Below are 6,000 nucleotides of genomic sequence, written 5' to 3'. Positions count from 1 at the left end.
AGCGTGGGATGACGTCTAGACAGCCCTTCGGTTCCAGGCTCTCTGTGGTCTTGGAGGAGGGCTCAGCTGACGCAGCCAGCACTGGCTCAGAGCCAACAGGAAGGTTTGGCAAAGCTTTTGTGGCAGTGAGGTCCCCACGCAGGACAGACGTCCTGGCACAGCAAGGATCTCCTGCTTCCACGTCTTCTCGCTGCTGCTGTCCCTTGTGCCTCTCTGGGCAAAGCCCCAAGGAGCTGCGGCTGCAGAGGGACGTGCTGGCATGGGGGACACTTGGCCCCGTGCCTGGCCCCAGCCTGGAGCACACAGCCACACTCCCCTGCTCCATGGCACTTTGCCTGGGGAGGCTGCCACATCCACAGAATGGGAAGGGACATGCCAGCCTTTGCCATGTCATGGGCTCTGGAGTCGTGACACGAAACCTGGGCTGAGCTGGGGACAGCCTGGCACGGTGGGGGTGAGGGGTTATGAGCATTTGCATCTTGCCCTAATGAAATGGTTTATGGCAACAGAAATGGGGTTTCAAATACAGAAATTGGAATGTAGGTCCCCAAAATATCCCCATGCTGTGCTGGAGGTGCTGATTGTCTCCTACTGAAACCCCATGCTGCTGATGTCAGAAGTCCTGGCCGGCTGGTGGGGGAGGCAGGAGCACATCAGCTCCTCCTCAAAAGCTCTCCTGCTCCCGTCCCAGCACAGAGGCTGCTGGCTCATGGTGCTCGCCCTTTCTCAGGGTAACCACAGACAAGAATTTTGAGGCCTCTTGGCAGTGGCAAGGAGATGGAAATAATGCACTTTGACTTCATTGCAGGGCTGCCTTCTTGGCTCTGGGGGTGGCAGCAGGGGACCAGCCTGAGGCGCTGCCACTCACAGTGCAGGAGATGCTGGTAGGACTCCTGTCTCCATGAACCTGCCCCGTTTTGTCCCCTCTTTGTCACCTGCAGTGTCCCCTATGTGGATTTCCGGGCCAAGGAAGTGCTTTGTTATTCCTGGAGCTGGTGATGGGGGAAATGGTCTCTGGGACACCTCACTGTACCTGTAAATATACAGGGAGAGGACTGATGCTGCAGGAGCTGGTACTGGGCACAGAGCTGTGCACATGGTTCCCAGGGAAGCTTCCTGACATCCCTGTGATGCTGGGTTCAGGGATTTCCTTTGTTCCTGGGCCTAACCATCCCTGGAAGTGGCCCTAAGTTGGAGAGCAGGAGAGAGCACCAAGTGCTGCAGTGTGATGTCCCCAGGAACAGTGGCCTGGAGTGCCTAGGAGGGAAAAAAATACAGGAAGATGTATTCTTGCTTTGCAATGTGTGGTTAGCAGTACAGTCTCCTTCAATGGGGCATTTTACTCCAGTTTTTACAAACCCTGGCATATCTGTGGGGAGGGTGCATCTATAAACCACTCTGCCAAAAGTCTGTCAGCTCGTGGTACATCATATCCTGGGGCTGATGGGACTGGGGACACCACGTGAGGCTGATGGGAAGGGCTGCGTGTCTGGGTGTCATCTTCTGATTTTTTTTTTGTTTGTTTGTTTGTTTTTTTTGGTAGTTGTTGTTTTCAGCCTCCTTCAGCTGTGTTTTCCCTCCCTGCTTTGTCAAGGCATTTCCAAACAGGTGTGAGAGGTTGGGAGAGCCGTGAACATGGCACCATGCTGGGGAATTCAGTGAGAAGGCACTTTGTGGCACTGGTCTCCTGCCCTATCTCTGCAACGGACATGATGGAGAAACCAGAATTGTTCAAAAGTGTAGTGAGTTTTAGCCAGTCTCAGACCTCCTAGAGCTGAACTCCTGTCTGAGCTTTTGCTACCCAGAAAGCTTGAGCAGCATTCCTTTGGGAGTGAGAGATGTTTCCCCAGTAGCTTTGGCTGGAAGACTGCAGGGCAGAGCTGTGCACACTGAGGAGGTCGCAGCTGTTCAGTGGAGACTTGTTGGACTCTTGGAGTGGGTCTCGCAAGACCGGCCTGGCTGCTGGGAAAACATGTAGCTGGATCTTCCCGAGGCACTGCCACATGGCAGCTGTGAAACAGCAGCTCGGCTCCGAACTTCGCTAACACCCAGAAATCTTTGCTGGGAGCTGGCTCCGGCACACAGCCTGCGGTGAGCTGCTTTGGGCAGGAAGCAGCAACCACAAAATTCTATATACAGGTCCTGGCAGAGCTGCTGCTGCTGCTACTTTTGAGGTGGCAAAATGAAGGCAGTGTTTGCAAAGAATCTTGCATGTCACCTTTTTTCGAAGCCAAGGCTGACGCAGAGAGGATGGTCTGGGGTCTGGCTCCTGGGCCAAACACAAGTGCTGGTGTGGGGAAGAGGGCGGGGAAGTCTGGTTGCCTCCAAAGCCATGTGGTGCTGGAGGCCACTGCGTCCTTTAGCTGTGGGGAGAAGCACACATGCCTGGGGTGCCAGGGGTTGTATTCTGCCTGCCTGGGTCTTGCTGGTTTTGCCCATGTTTCACCTGAGCCAATTTGGATGGTGCCATGGCTCAGGACAACAGAAGGATCTGGGCTTTTTTTCCTGGGTGGAAGTTGAAAGAATTCTTAAAGCTATGGAGATGGCAGCTGTCACCCTCAGGGTGGCCTCAAAGGCCAGTTGCCGCCCAGTGGACATGCAGCGCCTTGCCTCCTCTTGAAATCAGCCCCCACATCCCACCCTTTGCCACCAGCACCCTGACCCTGCCAGCCACTGGCACAGCCAGGCCAGGCTCACCACAGGGCTGGGGCTGGTGTGAGGCTGCGGCCCCCTCTGTCACTGCCCCTGGTGAATCCCTGTGGTCCTGCAGGACCTGCAGTCCCTGCTCCAGGCAGGTGAAGTCCTGCCTTGCCTCTCCATACTGTTTTGCAGAGTGGGGCTGACTACAGCTTCCTCGTGAGCCAGAACACAAAGCTCCTGAGCGCACTGGAGGACCTGCGGCACCGCTGCTCCAGCCTGGCCGAGGAGAACAGCTTGCTGGTGAGCAGGAGGTGCTGTCATGGGATGCTCTGTGGGGAGGGAGTCCTGGACACAGAGAGCTGCTCTCTGCTGCCAACTCTAAGAGATCACAGAATCACAGAACATGCTGAGTGAGAAGGTGCCCACAAGAATCATTGAGTGCAGCTCCTGGCCCTGCACAGAACCATCCCCAAGAGTCACACCGTGTACAGGACTATTGTCCAAATGCTTCTTGAGCTCACAGGATAACCTGGACAGGGCCAGAGGACAGAGGAGGTCTGGTGCTATGAGTCCCCTTCATGCTGCAGCCATCAGCTGGAGCTGGACCCTTCCTTGCAGTGCTGAGCAGGGCTGGGCAGGGGAGGGGAAGTTGCTCTTGTTTCCTCTTTAACTGGAAAAGCAGAAACACTGATTCACTCAGCCTTGGCTGTGGCTGACAGTGCAGCACTGCCCCCTGCTCCCATGAGAGCCCAGCACCAAGATCCTCCCCAGCTGCACCCCAAAGCCAAGCCAGGCTGCCACAGCCTGGGCCATCTGCCTTCTGCCCCCTCCCTCATCCCTGACTCCCCAGGTGGGCTAGCCAGGATTCTCAGGAAAGAGAGGATATTTCCCTCCTGCATCCTCCTGGAGAGCATCACCCTAGCCCTGCAGTGTGGGGGTGCAGCCCAGCCATGCTGGGCAAATTTGATTGCTCAGCATTTCAGATTCATATCACCCCATTCAAAATGCATATTTTAGATAATTTTCTTACACTAAAAGCATAAATTCAGCATGACCTGCACCCCAAGGAGTTACTCCTTATCAATCATCTGGATTTTAGTGAAGCACAAGCCTGTGTGTCAAATTTTGACTCTCAAAAATCAGCCTCAGCCTTCCAGCCCAGGTGCTCATGATGCACTCTCACAGGGGCAGGGAGGGAAATAATCATGAGGATCAGTCAACCTGACGTTTCTGCTGATGTGAAAAGACAGCATAACACATCTGGGTTCGACCTTGGGAGAAGGAGCCATTGGCAAGAGGCGGCTTATTGGAACAGACAGATAACAAATAAAAGGGGATTAAGAGCGAACAGAATCAATAGGAAGAAAAAGGAAATTTGCTTTGCAAATATCATAAAGTCCTTTGTCGCCTTCTCCTGCTCACGCTTTGGTGTCAGGACAGAAAGGTCACATATAAGCTTGCTGTGGTGGTGCATTACAAATCCTCAGGGATGTACTGAGTCCTGTAATCCTGGGGAAATAAACTGGGAAGGCTCTGGAAGAGAAAGCCCAAAGTGTGGATGACCAGTATACCTGGATGCTGGAAACATGTTGAGTCCTAGCAGAGCCTGCAACAGCGATGTCGATGGAGAGGGATCATGTGGGATGGTCTGGGGTGGGGTGAAGGGCATCTTAGGGAGATTGAGAAGTTACATTAACAAAAATACCAGGAAAACACAGTTTTCAGGGATGGGAGAGGCAATAGAGATTGGTGTTCAATGGTTGGGATAGTTCCAAAAGAACAGGCCAAGCCCTGGCCAGGAAAAGGCCTCTGTGGCCTCCATAGGTCAGGTACAGGCCGGGATGTTGGCTCCTGAGCAAAGGTTTCACCTCCAACTTCTCCTTCTGCTCTCCAGCGCAGGAGCTGCTTCCCGCAGACAGAGGAGAAGGTGAAGCACCTGAAGAGGAAGAACGCGGAGCTGGCGGTGATCGCCAAGCGCCTGGAGGAGAGAGCCCGGAAGCTCCAGGAGGCAAACCTCAAAGTGGTGGGTGCCGGGACGTGCTGTGGCTGGGGACCTGGGCTGGGAGAGCATCTCACCACCAGGACCTTTGTTTTTCTGCTTCCATTGAGCTAGAAAGGCTTTTCCTTTCCCTTTTTCTTAAACCTACAGCAAACGTGCTTTGCACGTCATAGCAGAGCAAGAATCACCAGCCCCAGCTATCGCCAGCTTCTCTACTCCTCTTGGGGGTTGGTTTGAGGAATTTCTTCCTGCATGGTTTCTTACTGTAAGGTCATAGTTTAAAGTAATTAACTCAGCTTTCTTTGGGCAAGTCATGAAAATAATTCATCTGACTTCATCAAAAAGAAACAGGAAGGATTTGAAAAAGAAAAGGAGTGCGGTGAAGCAAAACAGGAAGGGGTGAGATGCAGCTCTGTCCCATCCACACCTCACTGGAAATGCTGCGCAAGCCACAGGGCTTCTGCCTTTTCCAACCCAACAGCAGCTTGTTGTGAACCCTGGAGAGTGTGACATGGTGCAGCAGCAGTGGGAGGTGGCTGTAGGGTATGGGATCTTGGGCACACCTCCTGAAGGAAAGCAGGGATTGTGATGGGGAATTCAAGCCATTTAGGGTAGAAAGGAGGAAGTGAAAGCTGTGCTGGAGGAAAGGTAAGGGGATTTCCTGGCACTGCTGCCCTCTCTGTCCCCAGGCACTGCCACACTCTGTCACAGGGTTTTGGTACTTGCAGGGCAACAGATGGACTTGTCAGATACTATGTTGAGAGAAACCATTTGACATACTGTGCAGACCCTCCAGCACCTATACAAATACTGTTTTATTTTTTTCCCCAGTGAAACTTTGGGGTGGGGACAATTTAGGGCCTGTGCAAGTCCTGGAGAACTGACTTGCCGGACTCCTGTGCTGGCCCACGTGTCCTGACAGCAGCAAATGCTGGGGTGGCTGCGCCTTTTGGAGGGTGGGCTGGAGGTACGACCAGAGAAGGGGCCCTGAGGAGCTGGGGTTAATTTGGCACCAAGGTCCCTCCAGTGTTTGGTACCAGGTCCTGTGGAGCCATGGCCACACAGCTTCTGCACATGCATGAGATGTTTGGGAAGACCTGGGGAAGAAAACTTTGCACAGGGGATTCTGTGTGCCTGATCTGGCAGCAGAGGATCCCCTTCCCAGATTGTCAGGCTTTGTGCAGATGAAAACAGCTGGGCAAAGAGAGGCAGGATTGGATAAACCTGGAGACTGGATGTATCCTCAGTGCCTGTGGGGCTGGGATGAACAGAGGGTTTGAGCTGCCCCTTCATCCAAGTCTTTGGTGCTGATACCCAGTGGGAGAGCCAACTCCAGGGATGGGGACATCCCAGGGACACTG

This window comes from Pyrgilauda ruficollis, unplaced genomic scaffold (genome assembly GCF_017590135.1).
Source record: "Pyrgilauda ruficollis isolate IOZ18807 unplaced genomic scaffold, ASM1759013v1 scaffold69, whole genome shotgun sequence".
Classification (NCBI taxonomy): Eukaryota; Metazoa; Chordata; class Aves; order Passeriformes; family Passeridae; genus Pyrgilauda; species Pyrgilauda ruficollis.
This window is presented reverse-complemented; position numbering follows the sequence as displayed.